This window comes from Octopus bimaculoides, unplaced genomic scaffold (genome assembly GCF_046866305.1).
Source record: "Octopus bimaculoides isolate indiv1 unplaced genomic scaffold, ASM4686630v1 contig39, whole genome shotgun sequence".
NCBI classification, from domain to species: domain Eukaryota; kingdom Metazoa; phylum Mollusca; class Cephalopoda; order Octopoda; family Octopodidae; genus Octopus; species Octopus bimaculoides.
This window is the reverse complement of record NW_028315289.1, coordinates 22335-47767: the sequence shown is the minus strand read 5'-3', so window position 1 is coordinate 47767 and position 25433 is coordinate 22335. Positions and strand designations below refer to the sequence as shown.

Sequence of the window (25433 nt, the reverse complement as noted above, 5' to 3'; positions counted from 1 at the left end):
AGGTGAACGATAATTTGTTTTTTATAGAAAGATCGCTAAGATGGCACTGTGAAGATGAAAGATAATGTGTTTTTACCGAAGGATTGCCAAGTTATATACAAAATGAAAGAAAAAAAAATACATTCTAAAAAATGAAAATGATTTAGTATAAGTTTATAGAATAAATAGGTAAAAATTTACAGTATAGATGTTAACGGCCATATCACGTTGAAAGCACCGGTTCTCGTCCGATCACCGAAGTTAAGCAACATCGAGCCTAGTTAGTACTTAGATGGGTGACCGCTTGGGAACCCTAGGTGCTGTAAGCATTCTTTTTCTTTTTCATTTACACAAGCTGTAAATTTTAACAAGCATTAAAACAGCGGATTCAATTTATTTTCATCAGGACTTATTCTTTGTAAGCCTGGCACTTATTATATCGTCCACTTTTTGCCGAACCGCTAAGTTACAGGGACGTATACACACCACCATCGGTTGTCAGGCGATGTTGGGGAACAGACACAAACATATACACGCACATACATACATATATATATATATATATATATATACACATGTATACGACGGGCTTCTTTCAGTTTCCGTCTACCAAAACCACTCATAAAGCTTTGGTCGTCCCGAGACTATAGTAGAAGACACTTGCCCAAGGTGCCACGCAGTGGGACTGAACCCGGAACCATGTGGTTGGAAAAGTTAAGCATCCCAACGGGCATCATCTGGCACCTCGGTAAGGCGAGCTGCAAACAATGACTAAAAGTTCGTGCTTAGTGGTCCAGTCCCTACAAACATATCGAATGCCAGAGGTTGAAAGAGATAGTTCACTGCCAGTTCCCAGAACAAGCATATGAATTTTTTAAGAAACTAACGCAACTATTATCTCCCTTTATAGAGTCACAGAATATGCAAATCGTTTGAATTATGGGAGAGAATGCTTTACACTATTTGTTCCTGTTCTCTCAGGTTGATGGTTGTTCAACAGTGAACATGACATGAAAGCTATTTTCAATATCTTCACGGGAAAACTTTTCAGCTGCACGATCATCACTGTCAACAAGTTTCATGGATAAGTAGTAGTCTTACAAGAGGTTCCCACCCGCTGAATTTTGGTTAATCTGCGTATGCTTTCTGTATTTCATATTGAAAGTAAATCGAATCCACTTTCTTTCATCATATTACATTGTCAAAATTCAATTTGTTTAAATTAATTTTTTAAAAAAGCAAAAAAAATGCTTACAGCACCTAGGGTTCCCAAGCGGTCACCCATCTAAGTACTAACTAGGCTCGATGTTGCTTAACTTCGGTGTTCGGACGAGAACCGGTGTTTTCAACGTGATATGGCCGTAAACGTCAGAGAAGTAAATTTTAATGTATTTATTCTATAATATCATACTAAAGCAATTTTATTTTTCAGAACATTTGATTTCTTTCAATTTATATAGAAATTGAGGCTTTAACATTTATTTTTTTGCAGCTGAAAAGCGAAAAATACGGCCGCACATATATTCATTATTTCTCATTTGCGCGATCAGTATCAATGCTGGGTATAATCTGTAAATAAATTGGTGCTATTTTATATCCGACCCATTGGATATAACGGTCGTATAACGTCATTACACCGGCATATAATAACATTGTTTCGAAAGCACAGGCGCACAAAATGTGAATTGTTTTCTGGTAAAGATGAACGTGTATAACGGGTGCCAAGCAAATAAAAACTTAAATGACCGTAAGAATGAGAAGGAAAATAGGGAAAGTTCATAAGTCGTTAAAGTGTGCAATGTATAGGTAGTAGTATATGATGTGAATGATTAGTAAGTGTTGTTGCCAGCGTTTAACTGTTCAGCACTGTGAAGGTGAACGATAATTTGTTTTTTATAGAAAGATCGCTAAGATGGCACTGTGAAGATGAAAGATAATGTGTTTTTACCGAAGGATTGCCAAGTTATATACAAAATGAAAGAAAAAAAAATACATTCTAAAAAATGAAAATGATTTAGTATAAGTTTATAGAATAAATAGGTAAAAATTTACAGTATAGATGTTAACGGCCATATCACGTTGAAAGCACCGGTTCTCGTCCGATCACCGAAGTTAAGCAACATCGAGCCTAGTTAGTACTTAGATGGGTGACCGCTTGGGAACCCTAGGTGCTGTAAGCATTCGTTTTCTTTTTCATTTACACAAGCTGTAAATTTTAACAAGCATTAAAACAGCGGATTCAATTTATTTTCATCAGGATTTATTCTTTGTAAGCCTGGCACTTATTATATCGTCCACTTTTTGCCGAACCGCTAAGTTACAGGGACGTATACACACCACCATCGGTTGTCAGGCGATGTTGGGGAACAGACACAAACATATACACGCACATACATACATATATATATATATATATATATATATATATATATATATATATATATATACACATGTATACGACGGGCTTCTTTCAGTTTCCGTCTACCAAAACCACTCATAAAGCTTTGGTCGTCCCGAGACTATAGTAGAAGACACTTGCCCAAGGTGCCACGCAGTGGGACTGAACCCGGAACCATGTGGTTGGAAAAGTTAAGCATCCCAACGGGCATCATCTGGCACCTCGGTAAGGCGAGCTGCAAACAATGACTAAAAGTTCGTGCTTAGTGGTCCAGTCCCTACAAACATATCGAATGCCAGAGGTTGAAAGAGATAGTTCACTGCCAGTTCCCAGAACAAGCATATGAATTTTTTAAGAAACTAACGCAACTATTATCTCCCTTTATAGAGTCACAGAATATGCAAATCGTTTGAATTATGGGAGAGAATGCTTTACACTATTTGTTCCTGTTCTCTCAGGTTGATGGTTGTTCAACAGTGAACATGACATGAAAGCTATTTTCAATATCTTCACGGGAAAACTTTTCAGCTGCACGATCATCACTGTCAACAAGTTTCATGGATAAGTAGTAGTCTTACAAGAGGTTCCCACCCGCTGAATTTTGGTTAATCTGCGTATGCTTTCTGTATTTCATATTGAAAGTAAATCGAATCCACTTTCTTTTATCATATTACATTGTCAAAATTCAATTTGTTTAAATTAATTTTTTAAAAAAGCAAAAAAAATGCTTACAGCACCTAGGGTTCCCAAGCGGTCACCCATCTAAGTACTAACTAGGCTCGATGTTGCTTAACTTCGGTGTTCGGACGAGAACCGGTGTTTTCAACGTGATATGGCCGTAAACATCAGAGAAGTAAATTTTAATGTATTTATTCTATAATATCATACTAAAGCAATTTTGTTTTTCAGAACATTTGATTTCTTTCAATTTATATAGAAATTGAGGCTTTAACATTTATTTTTTTGCAGCTGAAAAGCGAAAAATACGGCCGCACATATATTCATTATTTCTCATTTGCGCGATCAGTATCAATGCTGGGTATAATCTGTAAATAAATTGGTGCTATTTTATATCCGACCCAATGGATATAACGGTCGTATAACGTCATTACACCGGCATATAATAACATTGTTTCGAAAGCACAGGCGCACAAAATGTGAATTGTTTTCTGGTAAAGATGAACGTGTATAACGGGTGCCAAGCAAATAAAAACTTAAATGACCGTAAGAATGAGAAGGAAAATAGGGAAAGTTCATAAGTCGTTAAAGTGTGCAATGTATAGGTAGTAGTATATGATGTGAATGATTAGTAAGTGTTGTTGCCAGCGTTTAACTGTTCAGTACTGTGAAGGTGAACGATAATTTGTTTTTTATAGAAAGATCGCTAAGATGGCACTGTGAAGATGAAAGATAATGTGTTTTTACCGAAGGATTGCCAAGTTATATACAAAATGAAAGAAAAAAAAATACATTCTAAAAAATGAAAATGATTTAGTATAAGTTTATAGAATAAATAGGTAAAAATTTACAGTATAGATGTTAACGGCCATATCACGTTGAAAGCACCGGTTCTCGTCCGATCACCGAAGTTAAGCAACATCGAGCCTAGTTAGTACTTAGATGGGTGACCGCTTGGGAACCCTAGGTGCTGTAAGCATTCTTTTTCTTTTTCATTTACACAAGCTGTAAATTTTAACAAGCATTAAAACAGCGGATTCAATTTATTTTCATCAGGACTTATTCTTTGTAAGCCTGGCACTTATTATATCGTCCACTTTTTGCCGTACCGCTAAGTTACAGGGACGTATACACACCACCATCGGTTGTCAGGCGATGTTGGGGAACAGACACAAACATATACACGCACATACATACATATATATATATATATATATATATATATACACATGTATACGACGGGCTTCTTTCAGTTTCCGTCTACCAAAACCACTCATAAAGCTTTGGTCGTCCCGAGACTATAGTAGAAGACACTTGCCCAAGGTGCCACGCAGTGGGACTGAACCCGGAACCATGTGGTTGGAAAAGTTAAGCATCCCAACGGGCATCATCTGGCACCGCGGTAAGGCGAGCTGCAAACAATGACTAAAAGTTCGTGCTTAGTGGTCCAGTCCCTACAAACATATCGAATGCCAGAGGTTGAAAGAGATAGTTCACTGCCAGTTCCCAGAACAAGCATATGAATTTTTTAAGAAACTAACGCAACTATTATCTCCCTTTATAGAGTCACAGAATATGCAAATCGTTTGAATTATGGGAGAGAATGCTTTACACTATTTGTTCCTGTTCTCTCAGGTTGATGGTTGTTCAAAAGTGAACATGACATGAAAGCTATTTTCAATATCTTCACGGGAAAACTTTTCAGCTGCACGATCATCACTGTCAACAAGTTTCATGGATAAGTAGTAGTCTTACAAGAGGTTCCCACCCGCTCAATTTTGGTTAATCTGCGTATGCTTTCTGTATTTCATATTGAAAGTAAATCGAATCCACTTTCTTTTAACATATTACATTGTCAAAATTCAATTTGTTTAAATTAATTTTTTAAAAAAGCAAAAAAAATGCTTACAGCTCCTAGGGTTCCCAAGCGGTCACCCATCTAAGTACTAACTAGGCTCGATGTTGATTAACTTCGGTGATCGGACGAGAACCGGTGTTTTCAACGTGATATGGCCGTAAACATCAGAGCAGTAAATTTTAATGTATTTATTCTATAATATCATACTAAAGCAATTTTGTTTTTCAGAACATTTGATTTCTTTCAATTTATATAGAAATTGAGGCTTTAACATTTATTTTTTTGCAGCTGAAAAGCGAAAAATACGGCCGCACATATATTCATTATTTCTCATTTGCGCGATCAGTATCAATGCTGGGTATAATCTGTAAATAAATTGGTGCTATTTTATATCCGACCCAATGGATATAACAGTCGTATAACGTCATTACACCGGCATATAATAACATTGTTTCGAAAGCACTGGCGCACAAAATGTGAATTGTTTTCTGGTAAAGATGAACGTGTATAACGGGTGCCAAGCAAATAAAAACTTAAATGACCGTAAGAATGAGAAGGAAAATAGGGAAAGTTCATAAGTCGTTAAAGTGTGCAATGTATAGGTAGTAGTATATGATGTGAATGATTAGTAAGTGTTGTTGCCAGCGTTTAACTGTTCAGCACTGACTGTGAAGGTGAACGATAATTTGTTTTTTATAGAAAGATCGCTAAGATGGCACTGTGAAGATGAAAGATAATGTGTTTTTACCGAAGGATTGCCAAGTTATATACAAAGTGAAAGAAAGAAAAATACATTCTAAAAAATGAAAATGATTTAGTATAAGTTTATAGAATAAATAGATTAAAATTTACTGTATAGATGTTTACGGCCATATCACGTTGAAAGCACCGGTTCTCGTCCGATCACCGAAGTTAAGCAACATCGAGCCTAGTTAGTACTTAGATGGGTGACCGCTTGGGAACCCTAGGTGCTGTAAGCATTCTTTTTCTTTTTAATTTACACAAGCTGTAAAATTTAACAAGCACTAAAACAGCGGATTCAATTTATTTTCATCAGGACTTATTCTTTGTAAGCCTGGCACTCATTATATCGTCCACTTTTTGCCGAACCGCTAAGTTACAGGGACGTATACACACCACCATCGGTTGTCAGGGGATGTTGGGGAACAGACACAATCATATACACGCACATACATACATACATATATATATATATATATATATATATATATATATACACGTATACGACGGGCTTCTTTCAGTTTCCATCTACCAAAACCACTCTTAAGGCTTTGGTCGTCCCGAGACTATAGGAGAAGACACTTGCCCAAGGTGCCACGCAGTGGGACTGAACCCGGAACCATGTGGTTGGAAAAGTTAAGCATCCCAACGGGCATCATCTGGCACCTCGGTAATGCGAGCTGCAAACAATGACTAAAAGTTCGTGCTTAGTGGTCCAGTCCCTACAAACATATCGAATGCGAGAGGTTGAAAGAGATAGTTCACTGCCAGTTCCCAGAAAAAGCATATGAATTTTTTTAGAAACTAACGCAACTATTATCTCCCTTTATAGAGTCACAGAATATGCAAATCGTTTGAATTATGGGAGAGAATGCTTTACACTATTTGTTCCTGTTCTCTCAGGTTGATGGTTGTTCAACAGTGAACATGACATGAAAGCTATTTTCAATATCTTCACGGGAAAACTTTTCAGCTGCACGATCATCACTGTCAACTAGTTTCATGGATAAGTAGTAGTCTTACAAGAGGTTCCCACCCGCTGAATTTTGGTTAATATGCGTATGCTGTCTGTATTTCATATTGAAAGTAAATCGAATCCACTTTCTTTTATCATATTATATTGTCAAAATTCAATTTGTTTAAATTAATTTTTTAAAAAATTTAAAAAGAAGCAAATAAATGCTTACAGCACCTAGGGTTCCCAAGCGGTCACCCATCTAAGTACTAACTAGGCTCGATGTTGCTTAACTTCGGTGATCGGACGAGAACCGGTGTTTTCAACGTGATATGGCCGTAAACATCAGAGAAGTAAATTTTAATGTATTTATTCTATAATATCATACTAAAGCAATTTTGTTTTTCAGAACATTTGATTTCTTTCAATTTATATAGAAATTGAGGCTTTAACATTTATTTTTTTGCAGCTGAAAAGCGAAAAATACGGCCGCACATATATTCATTATTTCTCATTTGCGCGATCAGTATCAATGCTGGGTATAATCTGTAAATAAATTGGTGCTATTTTATATCCGACCCAATGGATATAACGGTCGTAAAACGTCATTACACCGGCATATAATAACATTGTTTCGAAAGCACAGGCGCACAAAATGTGAATTGTTTTCTGGTAAAGATGAACGTCTATAACGGGTGCCAAGCAAATAAAAACTTAAATGACCGTAAGAATGAGAAGGAAAATAGGGAAAGTTCATAAGTCGTTAAAGTGTGCAATGTATAGGTAGTAGTATATGATGTGAATGATTAGTAAGTGTTGTTGCCAGCGTTTAACTGTTCAGTACTGTGAAGGTGAACGATAATTTGTTTTTTATAGAAAGATCGCTAAGATGGCACTGTGAAGATGAAAGATAATGTGTTTTTACCGAAGGATTGCCAAGTTATATACAAAATGAAAGAAAAAAAAATACATTCTAAAAAATGAAAATGATTTAGTATAAGTTTATAGAATAAATAGGTAAAAATTTACAGTATAGATGTTAACGGCCATATCACGTTGAAAGCACCGGTTCTCGTCCGATCACCGGAGTTAATCAACATGGAGCCTAGTTAGTACTTAGATGGGTGACCGCTTGGGAACCCTAGGTGCTGTAAGCATTCTTTTTCATTTACACAAGCTGTAAATTTTAACAAGCACTAAAACAGCGGATTCAATTTATTTTCATCAGGACTTATTCTTTGTAAGCCTGGCACTCATTATATCGTCCACTTTTTGCCGAACCGCTAAGTTACAGGGACGTATACACACCACCATCGGTTGTCAGGCGATGTTGGGGAACAGACACAAACATATACACGCACATACATACATACATATATATATGTATATATATATATATATATATATATATATATATATATATATACACATGTATACGACGGGCTTCTTTCAGTTTCCGTCTACCAAAACCACTCATAAAGCTTTGGTCGTCCCGAGACTATAGTAGAAGACACTTGCCCAAGGTGCCACGCAGTGGGACTGAACCCGGAACCATGTGGTTGGAAAAGTTAAGCATCCCAACGGGCATCATCTGCCACCTCGGTAAGGCGAGCTGCAAACAATGACTAAAAGTTCGTGCTTAGTGGTCCATTCCCTACAAACATATCGAATGCCAGAGGTTGAAAGAGATAGTTCACTGCTAGTTCCCAGAACAAGCATATGAATTTTTTAAGAAACTAACGCAACTATTATCTCCCTTTATAGAGTCACAGAATATGCAAATCGTTTGAATTATGGGAGAGAATGCTTTACACTATTTGTTCCTGTTCTCTCAGGTTGATGGTTGTTCAACAGTGAACATGACATGAAAGCTATTTTCAATATCTTCACGGGAAAACTTTTCAGCTGCACGATCATCACTGTCAACAAGTTTCATGGATAAGTAGTAGTCTTACAAGAGGTTCCCACCCGCTGAATTTGGTTAATCTGCGTATGCTTTCTGTATTTCATATTGAAAGTAAATCGAATCCACTTTCTTTTATCATATTACATTGTCAAAATTCAATTTGTTTAAATTAATTTTTAAAAAAAGCAAAAAAAATGCTTACAGCACCTAGGGTTCCCAAGCGGTCACCCATCTAAGTACTAACTAGGCTCGATGTTGCTTAACTTCGGTGATCGGACGAGAACCGGTGTTTTCAACGTGATATGGCCGTAAACATCAGAGAAGTAAATTTTAATGTATTTATTCTATAATATCATACTAAAGCAATTTTGTTTTTCAGAACATTTGATTTCTTTCAATTTATATAGAAATTGAGGCTTTAACATTTATTTTTTTGCAGCTGAAAAGCGAAAAATGCGGCCGCACATATATTCATTATTTCTCATTTGCGCGATCAGTATCAATGCTGGGTATAATCTGTAAATAAATTGGTGCTATTTTATATCCGACCCAATGGATATAACGGTCGTATAACGTCATTACACCGGCATATAATAACATTGTTTCGAAAGCACAGGCGCACAAAATGTGAATTGTTTTCTGGTAAAGATGAACGTGTATAACGGGTGCCAAGCAAATAAAAACTTAAATGACCGTAAGAATGAGAAGGAAAATAGGGAAAGTTCATAAGTCGTTAAAGTGTGCAATGTATAGGTAGTAGTATATGATGTGAATGATTAGTAAGTGTTGTTGCCAGCGTTTAACTGTTCAGTACTGTGAAGGTGAACGATAATTTGTTTTTTATAGAAAGATCGCTAAGATGGCACTGTGAAGATGAAAGATAATGTGTTTTTCCCGAAGGATTGCCAAGTTATATACAAAATGAAAGAAAAAAAAATACATTCTAAAAAATGAAAATGATTTAGTATAAGTTTATAGAATAAATAGGTAAAAATTTACAGTATAGATGTTAACGGCCATATCACGTTGAAAGCACCGGTTCTCGTCCGATCACCGAAGTTAAGCAACATCGAGCCTAGTTAGTACTTAGATGGGTGACCGCTTGGGAACCCTAGGTGCTGTAAGCATTCTTTTTCTTTTTCATTTACACAAGCTGTAAATTTTAACAAGCATTAAAACAGCGGATTCAATTTATTTTCATCAGGACTTATTCTTTGTAAGCCTGGCACTTATTATATCGTCCACTTTTTGCCGAACCGCTAAGTTACAGGGACGTATACACACCACCATCGGTTGTCAGGCGATGTTGGGGAACAGACACAAACATATACACGCACATACATACATATATATATATATATATATATATATATATATATATACACATGTATACGACGGGCTTCTTTCAGTTTCCGTCTACCAAAACCACTCATAAAGCTTTGGTCGTCCCGAGACTATAGTAGAAGACACTTGCCCAAGGTGCCACGCAGTGGGACTGAACCCGGAACCATGTGGTTGGAAAAGTTAAGCATCCCAACGGGCATCATCTGGCACCTCGGTAAGGCGAGCTGCAAACAATGACTAAAAGTTCGTGCTTAGTGATCCAGTCCCTACAAACATATCGAATGCCAGAGGTTGAAAGAGATAGTTCACTGCCAGTTCCCAGAACAAGCATATGAATTTTTTAAGAAACTAACGCAACTATTATCTCCCTTTATAGAGTCACAGAATATGCAAATCGTTTGAATTATGGGAGAGAATGCTTTACACTATTTGTTCCTGTTCTCTCAGGTTGATGGTTGTTCAAAAGTGAACATGACATGAAAGCTATTTTCAATATCTTCACGGGAAAACTTTTCAGCTGCACGATCATCACTGTCAACAAGTTTCATGGATAAGTAGTAGTCTTACAAGAGGTTCCCACCCGCTCAATTTTGGTTAATCTGCGTATGCTTTCTGTATTTCATATTGAAAGTAAATCGAATCCACTTTCTTTTAACATATTACATTGTCAAAATTCAATTTGTTTAAATTAATTTTTTAAAAAAGCAAAAAAAATGCTTACAGCACCTAGGGTTCCCAAGCGGTCACCCATCTAAGTACTAACTAGGCTCGATGTTGATTAACTTCGGTGATCGGACGAGAACCGGTGTTTTCAACGTGATATGGCCGTAAACATCAGAGCAGTAAATTTTAATGTATTTATTCTATAATATCATACTAAAGCAATTTTGTTTTTCAGAACATTTGATTTCTTTCAATTTATATAGAAATTGAGGCTTTAACATTTATTTTTTTGCAGCTGAAAAGCGAAAAATACGGCCGCACATATATTCATTATTTCTCATTTGCGCGATCAGTATCAATGCTGGGTATAATCTGTAAATAAATTGGTGCTATTTTATATCCGACCCAATGGATATAACAGTCGTATAACGTCATTACACCGGCATATAATAACATTGTTTCGAAAGCACTGGCGCACAAAATGTGAATTGTTTTCTGGTAAAGATGAACGTGTATAACGGGTGCCAAGCAAATAAAAACTTAAATGACCGTAAGAATGAGAAGGAAAATAGGGAAAGTTCATAAGTCGTTAAAGTGTGCAATGTATAGGTAGTAGTATATGATGTGAATGATTAGTAAGTGTTGTTGCCAGCGTTTAACTGTTCAGCACTGACTGTGAAGGTGAACGATAATTTGTTTTTTATAGAAAGATCGCTAAGATGGCACTGTGAAGATGAAAGATAATGTCTTTTTACCGAAGGATTGCCAAGTTATATACAAAGTGAAAGAAAGAAAAATACATTCTAAAAAATGAAAATGATTTAGTATAAGTTTATAGAATAAATAGATTAAAATTTACTGTATAGATGTTTACGGCCATATCACGTTGAAAGCACCGGTTCTCGTCCGATCACCGAAGTTAAGCAACATCGAGCCTAGTTAGTACTTAGATGGGTGACCGCTTGGGAACCCTAGGTGCTGTAAGCATTCTTTTTCTTTTTAATTTACACAAGCTGTAAAATTTAACAAGCACTAAAACAGCGGATTCAATTTATTTTCATCAGGACTTATTCTTTGTAAGCCTGGCACTCATTATATCGTCTACTTTTTGCCGAACCGCTAAGTTACAGGGACGTATACACACCACCATCGGTTGTCAGGGGATGTTGGGGAACAGACACAATCATATACACGCACATACATACATACATATATATATATATATATATATATATATATATACACGTATACGACGGGCTTCTTTCAGTTTCCATCTACCAAAACCACTCTTAAGGCTTTGGTCGTCCCGAGACTATAGTAGAAGACACTTGCCCAAGGTGCCACGCAGTGGGACTGAACCCGGAACCATGTGGTTGGAAAAGTTAAGCATCCCAACGGGCATCATCTGGCACCTCGGTAATGCGAGCTGCAAACAATGACTAAAAGTTCGTGCTTAGTGGTCCAGTCCCTACAAACATATCGAATGCGAGAGGTTGAAAGAGATAGTTCACTGCCAGTTCCCAGAAAAAGCATATGAATTTTTTTAGAAACTAACGCAACTATTATCTCCCTTTATAGAGTCACAGAATATGCAAATCGTTTGAATTATGGGAGAGAATGCTTTACACTATTTGTTCCTGTTCTCTCAGGTTGATGGTTGTTCAACAGTGAACATGACATGAAAGCTATTTTCAATATCTTCACGGGAAAACTTTTCAGCTGCACGATCATCACTGTCAACTAGTTTCATGGATAAGTAGTAGTCTTACAAGAGGTTCCCACCCGCTGAATTTTGGTTAATCTGCGTATGCTGTCTGTATTTCATATTGAAAGTAAATCGAATCCACTTTCTTTTATCATATCATATTGTCAAAATTCAATTTGTTTAAATTAATTTTTAAAAAAATTTAAAAAGAAGCAAATAAATGCTTACAGCACCTAGGGTTCCCAAGCGGTCACCCATCTAAGTACTAACTAGGCTCGATGTTGCTTAACTTCGGTGATCGGACGAGAACCGGTGTTTTCAACGTGATATGGCCGTAAACATCAGAGATGTAAATTTTAATGTATTTATTCTATAATATCATACTAAAGCAATTTTGTTTTTCAGAACATTTGATTTCTTTCAATTTATATAGAAATTGAGGCTTTAACATTTATTTTTTTGCAGCTGAAAAGCGAAAAATACGGCCGCACATATATTCATTATTTCTCATTTGCGCGATCAGTATCAATGCTGGGTATAATCTGTAAATAAATTGGTGCTATTTTATATCCGACCCAATGGATATAACGGTCGTAAAACGTCATTACACCGGCATATAATAACATTGTTTCGAAAGCACAGGCGCACAAAATGTGAATTGTTTTCTGGTAAAGATGAACGTCTATAACGGGTGCCAAGCAAATAAAAACTTAAATGACCGTAAGAATGAGAAGGAAAATAGGGAAAGTTCATAAGTCGTTAAAGTGTGCAATGTATAGGTAGTAGTATATGATGTGAATGATTAGTAAGTGTTGTTGCCAGCGTTTAACTGTTCAGTACTGTGAAGGTGAACGATAATTTGTTTTTTATAGAAAGATCGCTAAGATGGCACTGTGAAGATGAAAGATAATGTGTTTTTACCGAAGGATTGCCAAGTTATATACAAAATGAAAGAAAAAAGAATACATTCTAAAAAATGAAAATGATTTAGTATAAGTTTATAGAATAAATAGGTAAAAATTTACAGTATAGATGTTAACGGCCATATCACGTTGAAAGCACCGGTTCTCGTCCGATCACCGGAGTTAATCAACATGGAGCCTAGTTAGTACTTAGATGGGTGACCGCTTGGGAACCCTAGGTGCTGTAAGCATTCTTTTTCATTTACACAAGCTGTAAATTTTAACAAGCACTAAAACAGCGGATTCAATTTATTTTCATCAGGACTTATTCTTTGTAAGCCTGGCACTCATTATATCGTCCACTTTTTGCCGAACCGCTAAGTTACAGGGACGTATACACACCACCATCGGTTGTCAGGCGATGTTGGGGAACAGACACAAACATATACACGCACATACATACATACATATATATATGTATATATATATATATATATATATATATATATATATATATATATATATATACACATGTATACGACGGGCTTCTTTCAGTTTCCGTCTACGAAAACCACTCATAAAGCTTTGGTCGTCCCGAGACTATAGTAGAAGACACTTGCCCAAGGTGCCACGCAGTGGGACTGAACCCGGAACCATGTGGTTGGAAAAGTTAAGCATCCCAACGGGCATCATCTGCCACCTCGGTAAGGCGAGCTGCAAACAATGACTAAAAGTTCGTGCTTAGTGGTCCATTCCCTACAAACATATCGAATGCCAGAGGTTGAAAGAGATAGTTCACTGCTAGTTCCCAGAACAAGCATATGAATTTTTTAAGAAACTAACGCAACTATTATCTCCCTTTATAGAGTCACAGAATATGCAAATCGTTTGAATTATGGGAGAGAATGCTTTACACTATTTGTTCCTGTTCTCTCAGGTTGATGGTTGTTCAACAGTGAACATGACATGAAAGCTATTTTCAATATCTTCACGGGAAAACTTTTCAGCTGCACGATCATCACTGTCAACAAGGTTCATGGATAAGTAGTAGTCTTACAAGAGGTTCCCACCCGCTGAATTTTGGTTACTCTGCGTATGCTTTCTGTATTTCATATTGAAAGTAAATCGAATCCACTTTCTTTTATCATATTACATTGTCAAAATTCAATTTGCTTAAATTAATTTTTAAAAAAAGCAAAAAAAAATGCTTATAGCACCTAGGGTTCCCAAGCGGTCACCCATCTAAGTACTAACTAGGCTCGATGTTGCTTAACTTCGGTGATCGGACGAGAACCGGTGTTTTCAACGTGATATGGCCGTAAACATCAGAGAAGTAAATTTTAATGTATTTATTCTATAATATCATACTAAAGCAATTTTGTTTTTCAGAACATTTGATTTCTTTCAATTTATATAGAAATTGAGGCTTTAACATTTATTTTTTTGCAGCTGAAAAGCGAAAAATACGGCCGCACATATATTCATTATTTCTCATTTGCGCGATCAGTATCAATGCTGGGTATAATCTGTAAATAAATTGGTGCTATTTTATATCCGACCCAATGGATATAACGGTCGTATAACGTCATTACACCGGCATATAATAACATTGTTTCGAAAGCACAGGCGCACAAAATGTGAATTGTTTTCTGGTAAAGATGAACGTGTATAACGGGTGCCAAGCAAATAAAAACTTAAATGACCGTAAGAATGAGAAGGAAAATAGGGAAAGTTCATAAGTCGTTAAAGTGTGCAATGTATAGGTAGTAGTATATGATGTGAATGATTAGTAAGTGTTGTTGCCAGCGTTTAACTGTTCAGTACTGTGAAGGTGAACGATAATTTGTTTTTTATAGAAAGATCGCTAAGATGGCACTGTGAAGATGAAAGATAATGTCTTTTTACCGAAGGATTGCCAAGTTATATACAAAGTGAAAGAAAGAAAAATACATTCTAAAAAATGAAAATGATTTAGTATAAGTTTATAGAATAAATAGATAAAAATTTACTGTATAGATGTTTACGGCCATATCACGTTGAAAGCACCGGTTCTCGTCCGATCACCGACGTTAAGCAACATCGAGCCTAGTTAGTACTTAGATGGGTGACCGCTTGGGAACCCTAGGTGCTGTAAGCATTCGTTTTCTTTTTCATTTACACAAGCTGTAAATTTTAACAAGCATTAAAACAGCGGATTCAATTTATTTTCACCAGGACTTATTCTTTGTAAGCCTGGCACTTATTATATCGTCCACTTTTTGCCGAACCGCTAAGTTACAGGGACGTATACACACCACCATCGGTTGTCAGGCGATGTTGGGGAACAGACACAAACATATACACGCACATACATACATATATATATATATATATATATATATATATATATATATATATATATATACACATGTATACGACGGGCTTCTTTCAGTTTCCGTCTACGAAAACCACTCATAAAGCTTTGGTCGTCCCGAGACTATAGTAGAAGACACTTGCCCAAGGTGCCACGCAGTGGGACTGAACCCGGAACCATGTGGTTGGAAAAGTTAAGCATCCCAACGGGCATCATCTGCCACCTCGGTAAGGCGAGCTGCAAACAATGACTAAAAGTTCGTGCTTAGTGGTCCATTCCCTACAAACATATCGAATGCCAGAGGTTGAAAGAGATAGTTCACTGCTAGTTCCCAGAACAAGCATATGAATTTTTTAAGAAACTAACGCAACTATTATCTCCCTTTATAGAGTCACAGAATATGCAAATCGTTTGAATTATGGGAGAGAATGCTTTACACTATTTGTTCCTGTTCTCTCAGGTTGATGGTTGTTCAACAGTGAACATGACATGAAAGCTATTTTCAATATCTTCACGGGAAAACTTTTCAGCTGCACGATCATCACTGTCAACAAGGTTCATGGATAAGTAGTAGTCTTACAAGAGGTTCCCACCCGCTGAATTTTGGTTAATCTGCGTATGCTTTCTGTATTTCATATTGAAAGTAAATCGAATCCACTTTCTTTTATCATATTACATTGTCAAAATTCAATTTGCTTAAATTAATTTTTAAAAGAAGCAAAAAAAAATGCTTATAGCACCTAGGGTTCCCAAGCGGTCACCCATCTAAGTACTAACTAGGCTCGATGTTGCTTAACTTCGGTGATCGGACGAGAACCGGTGTTTTCAACGTGATATGGCCGTAAACATCAGAGAAGTAAATTTTAATGTATTTATTCTATAATATCATACTAAAGCAATTTTGTTTTTCAGAACATTTGATTTCTTTCAATTTATATAGAAATTGAGGCTTTAACATTTATTTTTTTGCAGCTGAAAAGCGAAAAATGCGGCCGCACATATATTCATTATTTCTCATTTGCGCGATCAGTATCAATGCTGGGTATAATCTGTAAATAAATTGGTGCTATTTTATATCCGACCCAATGGATATAACGGTCGTATAACGTCATTACACCGGCATATAATAACATTGTTTCGAAAGCACAGGCGCACAAAATGTGAATTGTTTTCTGGTAAAGATGAACGTGTATAACGGGTGCCAAGCAAATAAAAACTTAAATGACCGTAAGAATGAGAAGGAAAATAGGGAAAGTTCATAAGTCGTTAAAGTGTGCAATGTATAGGTAGTAGTATATGATGTGAATGATTAGTAAGTGTTGTTGCCAGCGTTTAACTGTTCAGTACTGTGAAGGTGAACGATAATTTGTTTTTTATAGAAAGATCGCTAAGATGGCACTGTGAAGATGAAAGATAATGTCTTTTTACCGAAGGATTGCCAAGTTATATACAAAGTGAAAGAAAGAAAAATACATTCTAAAAAATGAAAATGATTTAGTATAAGTTTATAGAATAAATAGATAAAAATTTTGTGTATAGATGTTTACGGCCATATCACGTTGAAAGCACCGGTTCTCGTCCGATCACCGACGTTAAGCAACATCGAGCCTAGTTAGTACTTAGATGGGTGACCGCTTGGGAACCCTAGGTGCTGTAAGCATTCGTTTTCTTTTTCATTTACACAAGCTGTAAATTTTAACAAGCATTAAAACAGCGGATTCAATTTATTTTCACCAGGACTTATTCTTTGTAAGCCTGGCACTTATTATATCGTCCACTTTTTGCCGAACCGCTAAGTTACAGGGACGTATACACACCACCATCGGTTGTCAGGCGATGTTGGGGAACAGACACAAACATATATACGCACATACATACATATATATATATATATATATATATATATATATATATATATATATATATATATACACATGTATACGACGGGCTTCTTTCAGTTTCCGTCTACCAAAACCACTCATAAAGCTTTGGTCGTCCCGAGACTATAGTAGAAGACACTTGCCCAAGGTGCCACGCAGTGGGACTGAACCCGGAACCATGTGGTTGGAAAAGTTAAGCATCCCAACGGGCATCATCTGCCACCTCGGTAAGGCGAGCTGCAAACAATGACTAAAAGTTCGTGCTTAGTGGTCCAGTCCCTACAAACATATCGAATGCCAGAGGTTGAAAGAGATAGTTCACTGCTAGTTCCCAGAACAAGCATATGAATTTTTTAAGAAACTAACGCAACTATTATCTCCCTTTATAGAGTCACAGAATATGCAAATCGTTTGAATTATGGGAGAGAATGCTTTACACTATTTGTTCCTGTTCTCTCAGGTTGATGGTTGTTCAACAGTGAACATGACATGAAAGCTATTTTCAATATCTTCACGGGAAAACTTTTCAGCTGCACGATCATCACTGTCAACAAGGTTCATGGATAAGTAGTAGTCTTACAAGAGGTTCCCACCCGCTGAATTTTGGTTAATCTGCGTATGCTTTCTGTATTTCATATTGAAAGTAAATCGAATCCACTTTCTTTTATCATATTACATTGTCAAAATTCAATTTGCTTAAATTAATTTTTAAAAAAAGCAAAAAAAAAAGCTTATAGCACCTAGGGTTCCCAAGCGGTCACCCATCTAAGTACTAACTAGGCTCGATGTTGCTTAACTTCGGTGATCGGACGAGAACCGGTGTTTTCAACGTGATATGGCCGTAAACATCAGAGAAGTAAATTTTAATGTATTTATTCTATAATATCATACTAAAGCAATTTTGTTTTTCAGAACATTTGATTTCTTTCAATTTATATAGAAATTGAGGCTTTAACATTTATTTTTTTGCAGCTGAAAAGCGAAAAATACGGCCGCACATATATTCATTATTTCTCATTTGCGCGATCAGTATCAATGCTGGGTATAATCTGTAAATAAATTGGTGCTATTTTATATCCGACCCAATGGATATAACGGTCGTATAACGTCATTACACCGGCATATAATAACATTGTTTCGAAAGCACAGGCGCACAAAATGTGAATTGTTTTCTGGTAAAGATGAACGTGTATAACGGGTGCCAAGCAAATAAAAACTTAAATGACCGTAAGAATGAGAAGGAAAATAGGGAAAGTTCATAAGTCGTTAAAGTGTGCAATGTATAGGTAGTAGTATATGATGTGAATGATTAGTAAGTGTTGTTGCCAGCGTTTAACTGTTCAGTACTGTGAAGGTGAACGATAATTTGTTTTTTATAGAAAGATCGCTAAGATGGCACTGTGAAGATGAAAGATAATGTCTTTTTACCGAAGGATTGCCAAGTTATATACAAAGTGAAAGAAAGAAAAATACATTCTAAAAAATGAAAATGATTTAGTATAAGTTTATAGAATAAATAGATAAAAATTTACTGTATAGATGTTTACGGCCATATCACGTTGAAAGCACCGGTTCTCGTCCGATCACCGACGTTAAGCAACATCGAGCCTAGTTAGTACTTAGATGGGTGACCGCTTGGGAACCCTAGGTGCTGTAAGCATTCGTTTTCTTTTTCATTTACACAAGCTGTAAATTTTAACAAGCATTAAAACAGCGGATTCAATTTATTTTCACCAGGACTTATTCTTTGTAAGCCTGGCACTTATTATATCGTCCACTTTTTGCCGAACCGCTAAGTTACAGGGACGTATACACACCACCATCGGTTGTCAGGCGATGTTGGGGAACAGACACAAACATATACACGCACATACATACATATATATATATATATATATATATATATATATATATATATATATATATATATATATATATATATATATATACACATGTATACGACGGGCTTCTTTCAGTTTCCGTCTACGAAAACCACTCATAAAGCTTTGGTCGTCCCGAGACTATAGTAGAAGACACTTGCCCAAGGTGCCACGCAGTGGGACTGAACCCGGAACCATGTGGTTGGAAAAGTTAAGCATCCCAACGGGCATCATCTGCCACCTCGGTAAGGCGAGCTGCAAACAATGACTAAAAGTTCGTGCTTAGTGGTCCATTCCCTACAAACATATCGAATGCCAGAGGTTGAAAGAGATAGTTCACTGCTAGTTCCCAGAACAAGCATATGAATTTTTTAAGAAACTAACGCAACTATTATCTCCCTTTATAGAGTCACAGAATATGCAAATCGTTTGAATTATGGGAGAGAATGCTTTACACTATTTGTTCCTGTTCTCTCAGGTTGATGGTTGTTCAACAGTGAACATGACATGAAAGCTATTTTCAATATCTTCACGGGAAAACTTTTCAGCTGCACGATCATCACTGTCAACAAGGTTCATGGATAAGTAGTAGTCTTACAAGAGGTTCCCACCCGCTGAATTTTGGTTAATCTGCGTATGCTTTCTGTATTTCATATTGAAAGTAAATCGAATCCACTTTCTTTTATCATATTACATTGTCAAAATTCAATTTGCTTAAATTAATTTTTAAAAGAAGCAAAAAAAAATGCTTATAGCACCTAGGGTTCCCAAGCGGTCACCCATCTAAGTACTAACTAGGCTCGATGTTGCTTAACTTCGGTGATCGGACGAGAACCGGTGTTTTCAACGTGATATGGCCGTAAACATCAGAGAAGTAAATTTTAATGTATTTATTCTATAATATCATACTAAAGCAATTTTGTTTTTCAGAACATTTGATTTCTTTCAATTTATATAGAAATTGAGGCTTTAACATTTATTTTTTGCAGCTGAAAAGCGAAAAATGCGGCCGCACATATATTCATTATTTCTCATTTGCGCGATCAGTATCAATGCTGGGTATAATCTGTAAATAAATTGGTGCTATTTTATATCCGACCCAATGGATATAACGGTCGTATAACGTCATTACACCGGCATATAATAACATTGTTTCGAAAGCACAGGCGCACAAAATGTGAATTGTTTTCTGGTAAAGATGAACGTGTATAACGGGTGCCAAGCAAATAAAAACTTAAATGACCGTAAGAATGAGAAGGAAAATAGGGAAAGTTCATAAGTCGTTAAAGTGTGCAATGTATAGGTAGTAGTATATGATGTGAATGATTAGTAAGTGTTGTTGCCAGCGTTTAACTGTTCAGTACTGTGAAGGTGAACGATAATTTGTTTTTTATAGAAAGATCGCTAAGATGGCACTGTGAAGATGAAAGATAATGTCTTTTTACCGAAGGATTGCCAAGTTATATACAAAGTGAAAGAAAGAAAAATACATTCTAAAAAATGAAAATGATTTAGTATAAGTTTATAGAATAAATAGATAAAAATTTTGTGTATAGATGTTTACGGCCATATCACGTTGAAAGCACCGGTTCTCGTCCGATCACCGACGTTAAGCAACATCGAGCCTAGTTAGTACTTAGATGGGTGACCGCTTGGGAACCCTAGGTGCTGTAAGCATTCGTTTTCTTTTTCATTTACACAAGCTGTAAATTTTAACAAGCATTAAAACAGCGGATTCAATTTATTTTCACCAGGACTTATTCTTTGTAAGCCTGGCACTTATTATATCGTCCACTTTTTGCCGAACCGCTAAGTTACAGGGACGTATACACACCACCATCGGTTGTCAGGCGATGTTGGGGAACAGACACAAACATATATACGCACATACATACATATATATATATATATATATATATATATATATATATATATATATATATATATATATATATATATACACATGTATACGACGGGCTTCTTTCAGTTTCCGTCTACGAAAACCACTCATAAAGCTTTGGTCGTCCCGAGACTATAGTAGAAGACACTTGCCCAAGGTGCCACGCAGTGGGACTGAACCCGGAACCATGTGGTTGGAAAAGTTAAGCATCCCAACGGGCATCATCTGCCACCTCGGTAAGGCGAGCTGCAAACAATGACTAAAAGTTCGTGCTTAGTGGTCCAGTCCCTACAAACATATCGAATGCCAGAGGTTGAAAGAGATAGTTCACTGCTAGTTCCCAGAACAAGCATATGAATTTTTTAAGAAACTAACGCAACTATTATCTCCCTTTATAGAGTCACAGAATATGCAAATCGTTTGAATTATGGGAGAGAATGCTTTACACTATTTGTTCCTGTTCTCTCAGGTTGATGGTTGTTCAACAGTGAACATGACATGAAAGCTATTTTCAATATCTTCACGGGAAAACTTTTCAGCTGCACGATCATCACTGTCAACAAGGTTCATGGATAAGTAGTAGTCTTACAAGAGGTTCCCACCCGCTGAATTTTGGTTAATCTGCGTATGCTTTCTGTATTTCATATTGAAAGTAAATCGAATCCACTTTCTTTTATCATATTACATTGTCAAAATTCAATTTGCTTAAATTAATTTTTAAAAAAAGCAAAAAAAAAAGCTTATAGCACCTAGGGTTCCCAAGCGGTCACCCATCTAAGTACTAACTAGGCTCGATGTTGCTTAACTTCGGTGATCGGACGAGAACCGGTGTTTTCAACGTGATATGGCCGTAAACATCAGAGAAGTAAATTTTAATGTATTTATTCTATAATATCATACTAAAGCAATTTTGTTTTTCAGAACATTTGATTTCTTTCAATTTATATAGAAATTGAGGCTTTAACATTTATTTTTTTGCAGCTGAAAAGCGAAAAATACGGCCGCACATATATTCATTATTTCTCATTTGCGCGATCAGTATCAATGCTGGGTATAATCTGTAAATAAATTGGTGCTATTTTATATCCGACCCAATGGATATAACGGTCGTATAACGTCATTACACCGGCATATAATAACATTGTTTCGAAAGCACAGGCGCACAAAATGTGAATTGTTTTCTGGTAAAGATGAACGTGTATAACGGGTGCCAAGCAAATAAAAACTTAAATGACCGTAAGAATGAGAAGGAAAATAGGGAAAGTTCATAAGTCGTTAAAGTGTGCAATGTATAGGTAGTAGTATATGATGTGAATGATTAGTAAGTGTTGTTGCCAGCGTTTAACTGTTCAGTACTGTGAAGGTGAACGATAATTTGTTTTTTATAGAAAGATCGCTAAGATGGCACTGTGAAGATGAAAGATAATGTCTTTTTACCGAAGGATTGCCAAGTTATATACAAAGTGAAAGAAAGAAAAATACATTCTAAAAAATGAAAATGATTTAGTATAAGTTTATAGAATAAATAGATAAAAATTTACTGTATAGATGTTTACGGCCATATCACGTTGAAAGCACCGGTTCTCGTCCGATCACCGACGTTAAGCAACATCGAGCCTAGTTAGTACTTAGATGGGTGACCGCTTGGGAACCCTAGGTGCTGTAAGCATTCGTTTTCTTTTTCATTTACACAAGCTGTAAATTTTAACAAGCATTAAAACAGCGGATTCAATTTATTTTCACCAGGACTTATTCTTTGTAAGCCTGGCACTTATTATATCGTCCACTTTTTGCCGAACCGCTAAGTTACAGGGACGTATACACACCACCATCGGTTGTCAGGCGATGTTGGGGAACAGACACAAACATATACACGCACATACATACATATATATATATATATATATATATATATATATATATATATATATATATATATATATACACATGTATACGACGGGCTTCTTTCAGTTTCCGTCTACGAAAACCACTCATAAAGCTTTGGTCGTCCCGAGACTATAGTAGAAGACACTTGCCCAAGGTGCCACGCAGTGGGACTGAACCCGGAACCATGTGGTTGGAAAAGTTAAGCATCCCAACGGGCATCATCTGCCACCTCGGTAAGGCGAGCTGCAAACAATGACTAAAAGTTCGTGCTTAGTGGTCCATTCCCTACAAACATATCGAATGCCAGAGGTTGAAAGAGATAGTTCACTGCTAGTTCCCAGAACAAGCATATGAATTTTTTAAGAAACTAACGCAACTATTATCTCCCTTTATAGAGTCACAGAATATGCAAATCGTTTGAATTATGGGAGAGAATGCTTTACACTATTTGTTCCTGTTCTCTCAGGTTGATGGTTGTTCAACAGTGAACATGACATGAAAGCTATTTTCAATATCTTCACGGGAAAACTTTTCAGCTGCACGATCATCACTGTCAACAAGGTTCATGGATAAGTAGTAGTCTTACAAGAGGTTCCCACCCGCTGAATTTTGGTTAATCTGCGTATGCTTTCTGTATTTCATATTGAAAGTAAATCGAATCCACTTTCTTTTATCATATTACATTGTCAAAATTCAATTTGCTTAAATTAATTTTTAAAAGAAGCAAAAAAAAATGCTTATAGCACCTAGGGTTCCCAAGCGGTCACCCATCTAAGTACTAACTAGGCTCGATGTTGCTTAACTTCGGTGATCGGACGAGAACCGGTGTTTTCAACGTGATATGGCCGTAAACATCAGAGAAGTAAATTTTAATGTATTTATTCTATAATATCATACTAAAGCAATTTTGTTTTTCAGAACATTTGATTTCTTTCAATTTATATAGAAATTGAGGCTTTAACATTTATTTTTTTGCAGCTGAAAAGCGAAAAATACGGCCGCACATATATTCATTATTTCTCATTTGCGCGATCAGTATCAATGCTGGGTATAATCTGTAAATAAATTGGTGCTATTTTATATCCGACCCAATGGATATAACGGTCGTATAACGTCATTACACCGGCATATAATAACATTGTTTCGAAAGCACAGGCGCACAAAATGTGAATTGTTTTCTGGTAAAGATGAACGTGTATAACGGGTGCCAAGCAAATAAAAACTTAAATGACCGTAAGAATGAGAAGGAAAATAGGGAAAGTTCATAAGTCGTTAAAGTGTGCAATGTATAGGTAGTAGTATATGATGTGAATGATTAGTAAGTGTTGTTGCCAGCGTTTAACTGTTCAGTACTGTGAAGGTGAACGATAATTTGTTTTTTATAGAAAGATCGCTAAGATGGCACTGTGAAGATGAAAGATAATGTCTTTTTACCGAAGGATTGCCAAGTTATATACAAAGTGAAAGAAAGAAAAATACATTCTAAAAAATGAAAATGATTTAGTATAAGTTTATAGAATAAATAGATAAAAATTTACTGTATAGATGTTTACGGCCATATCACGTTGAAAGCACCGGTTCTCGTCCGATCACCGACGTTAAGCAACATCGAGCCTAGTTAGTACTTAGTTGGGTGACCGCCGGGGAACCCTAGGTGCTGTAAGCATTCGTTTTCTTTTTCATTTACACAAGCTGTAAATTTTAACAAGCATTAAAACAGCGGATTCAATTTATTTTCACCAGGACTTATTCTTTGTAAGCCTGGCACTTATTATATCGTCCACTTTTTGCCGAACCGCTAAGTTACAGGGACGTATACACACCACCATCGGTTGTCAGGCGATGTTGGGGAACAGACACAAACATATATACGCACATACATACATATATATATATATATATATATATATATATATATATACACATGTATACGACGGGCTTCTTTCAGTTTCCGTCTACGAAAACCACTCATAAAGCTTTGGTCGTCCCGAGACTATAGTAGAAGACACTTGCCCAAGGTGCCACGCAGTGGGACTGAACCCGGAACCATGTGGTTGGAAAAGTTAAGCATCCCAACGGGCATCATCTGCCACCTCGGTAAGGCGAGCTGCAAACAATGACTAAAAGTTCGTGCTTAGTGGTCCAGTCCCTACAAACATATCGAATGCCAGAGGTTGAAAGAGATAGTTCACTGCTAGTTCCCAGAACAAGCATATGAATTTTTTAAGAAACTAACGCAACTATTATCTCCCTTTATAGAGTCACAGAATATGCAAATCGTTTGAATTATGGGAGAGAATGCTTTACACTATTTGTTCCTGTTCTCTCAGGTTGATGGTTGTTCAACAGTGAACATGACATGAAAGCTATTTTCAATATCTTCACGGGAAAACTTTTCAGCTGC

General features: G+C 36.4%; 27 non-coding genes across 27 annotated transcripts; 14 read left to right on the top strand and 13 right to left on the bottom strand.

The window, feature by feature from the left end:
• The first annotated feature begins 189 nt into the window (after window positions 1–189).
• Window positions 190–308, top strand: LOC149129397 (5S ribosomal RNA). Its single transcript, XR_016239384.1, has one exon. It is a non-coding gene; the product is annotated as a 5S ribosomal RNA (ribosomal RNA).
• Window positions 309–1227: 919 nt separating this feature from the next.
• Window positions 1228–1346, bottom strand: LOC149129396 (5S ribosomal RNA). Its single transcript, XR_016239960.1, has one exon. It is a non-coding gene; the product is annotated as a 5S ribosomal RNA (ribosomal RNA).
• A 694-nt stretch (window positions 1347–2040) lies between these two features.
• On the top strand, window positions 2041–2159 carry LOC149129395 (5S ribosomal RNA). The gene has a single exon (XR_016239383.1). It is a non-coding gene; the product is annotated as a 5S ribosomal RNA (ribosomal RNA).
• Window positions 2160–3102: 943 nt separating this feature from the next.
• Window positions 3103–3221, bottom strand: LOC149129394 (5S ribosomal RNA). The gene has a single exon (XR_016239848.1). It is a non-coding gene; the product is annotated as a 5S ribosomal RNA (ribosomal RNA).
• A 694-nt stretch (window positions 3222–3915) lies between these two features.
• On the top strand, window positions 3916–4034 carry LOC149129393 (5S ribosomal RNA). The gene has a single exon (XR_016239382.1). It is a non-coding gene; the product is annotated as a 5S ribosomal RNA (ribosomal RNA).
• A 923-nt stretch (window positions 4035–4957) lies between these two features.
• Window positions 4958–5076, bottom strand: LOC149129392 (5S ribosomal RNA). The gene has a single exon (XR_016239456.1). It is a non-coding gene; the product is annotated as a 5S ribosomal RNA (ribosomal RNA).
• Window positions 5077–5774: 698 nt separating this feature from the next.
• LOC149129391 (5S ribosomal RNA) lies at window positions 5775–5893 on the top strand. Its single transcript, XR_016239742.1, has one exon. It is a non-coding gene; the product is annotated as a 5S ribosomal RNA (ribosomal RNA).
• Window positions 5894–6834: 941 nt separating this feature from the next.
• LOC149129390 (5S ribosomal RNA) lies at window positions 6835–6953 on the bottom strand. Its single transcript, XR_016239785.1, has one exon. It is a non-coding gene; the product is annotated as a 5S ribosomal RNA (ribosomal RNA).
• Window positions 6954–7647: 694 nt separating this feature from the next.
• On the top strand, window positions 7648–7766 carry LOC149129389 (5S ribosomal RNA). Its single transcript, XR_016239529.1, has one exon. It is a non-coding gene; the product is annotated as a 5S ribosomal RNA (ribosomal RNA).
• Window positions 7767–8710: 944 nt separating this feature from the next.
• On the bottom strand, window positions 8711–8829 carry LOC149129388 (5S ribosomal RNA). Its single transcript, XR_016239774.1, has one exon. It is a non-coding gene; the product is annotated as a 5S ribosomal RNA (ribosomal RNA).
• Window positions 8830–9523: 694 nt separating this feature from the next.
• LOC149129387 (5S ribosomal RNA) lies at window positions 9524–9642 on the top strand. The gene has a single exon (XR_016239381.1). It is a non-coding gene; the product is annotated as a 5S ribosomal RNA (ribosomal RNA).
• Window positions 9643–10573: 931 nt separating this feature from the next.
• LOC149129386 (5S ribosomal RNA) lies at window positions 10574–10692 on the bottom strand. Its single transcript, XR_016239283.1, has one exon. It is a non-coding gene; the product is annotated as a 5S ribosomal RNA (ribosomal RNA).
• Window positions 10693–11390: 698 nt separating this feature from the next.
• LOC149129385 (5S ribosomal RNA) lies at window positions 11391–11509 on the top strand. The gene has a single exon (XR_016239740.1). It is a non-coding gene; the product is annotated as a 5S ribosomal RNA (ribosomal RNA).
• A 939-nt stretch (window positions 11510–12448) lies between these two features.
• On the bottom strand, window positions 12449–12567 carry LOC149129384 (5S ribosomal RNA). Its single transcript, XR_016239763.1, has one exon. It is a non-coding gene; the product is annotated as a 5S ribosomal RNA (ribosomal RNA).
• A 694-nt stretch (window positions 12568–13261) lies between these two features.
• LOC149129383 (5S ribosomal RNA) lies at window positions 13262–13380 on the top strand. The gene has a single exon (XR_016239528.1). It is a non-coding gene; the product is annotated as a 5S ribosomal RNA (ribosomal RNA).
• Window positions 13381–14334: 954 nt separating this feature from the next.
• LOC149129382 (5S ribosomal RNA) lies at window positions 14335–14453 on the bottom strand. Its single transcript, XR_016239417.1, has one exon. It is a non-coding gene; the product is annotated as a 5S ribosomal RNA (ribosomal RNA).
• Window positions 14454–15147: 694 nt separating this feature from the next.
• LOC149129381 (5S ribosomal RNA) lies at window positions 15148–15266 on the top strand. Its single transcript, XR_016239335.1, has one exon. It is a non-coding gene; the product is annotated as a 5S ribosomal RNA (ribosomal RNA).
• Window positions 15267–16210: 944 nt separating this feature from the next.
• Window positions 16211–16329, bottom strand: LOC149129380 (5S ribosomal RNA). The gene has a single exon (XR_016239416.1). It is a non-coding gene; the product is annotated as a 5S ribosomal RNA (ribosomal RNA).
• Window positions 16330–17023: 694 nt separating this feature from the next.
• Window positions 17024–17142, top strand: LOC149129379 (5S ribosomal RNA). The gene has a single exon (XR_016239334.1). It is a non-coding gene; the product is annotated as a 5S ribosomal RNA (ribosomal RNA).
• Window positions 17143–18090: 948 nt separating this feature from the next.
• LOC149129378 (5S ribosomal RNA) lies at window positions 18091–18209 on the bottom strand. Its single transcript, XR_016239363.1, has one exon. It is a non-coding gene; the product is annotated as a 5S ribosomal RNA (ribosomal RNA).
• Window positions 18210–18903: 694 nt separating this feature from the next.
• Window positions 18904–19022, top strand: LOC149129377 (5S ribosomal RNA). The gene has a single exon (XR_016239333.1). It is a non-coding gene; the product is annotated as a 5S ribosomal RNA (ribosomal RNA).
• Window positions 19023–19988: 966 nt separating this feature from the next.
• LOC149129376 (5S ribosomal RNA) lies at window positions 19989–20107 on the bottom strand. Its single transcript, XR_016239415.1, has one exon. It is a non-coding gene; the product is annotated as a 5S ribosomal RNA (ribosomal RNA).
• A 693-nt stretch (window positions 20108–20800) lies between these two features.
• Window positions 20801–20919, top strand: LOC149129375 (5S ribosomal RNA). The gene has a single exon (XR_016239331.1). It is a non-coding gene; the product is annotated as a 5S ribosomal RNA (ribosomal RNA).
• A 960-nt stretch (window positions 20920–21879) lies between these two features.
• Window positions 21880–21998, bottom strand: LOC149129374 (5S ribosomal RNA). The gene has a single exon (XR_016239362.1). It is a non-coding gene; the product is annotated as a 5S ribosomal RNA (ribosomal RNA).
• A 694-nt stretch (window positions 21999–22692) lies between these two features.
• Window positions 22693–22811, top strand: LOC149129373 (5S ribosomal RNA). The gene has a single exon (XR_016239330.1). It is a non-coding gene; the product is annotated as a 5S ribosomal RNA (ribosomal RNA).
• Window positions 22812–23763: 952 nt separating this feature from the next.
• On the bottom strand, window positions 23764–23882 carry LOC149129372 (5S ribosomal RNA). The gene has a single exon (XR_016239414.1). It is a non-coding gene; the product is annotated as a 5S ribosomal RNA (ribosomal RNA).
• Window positions 23883–24576: 694 nt separating this feature from the next.
• LOC149129371 (5S ribosomal RNA) lies at window positions 24577–24695 on the top strand. The gene has a single exon (XR_016239476.1). It is a non-coding gene; the product is annotated as a 5S ribosomal RNA (ribosomal RNA).
• The last annotated feature ends 738 nt before the right edge of the window (window positions 24696–25433 follow it).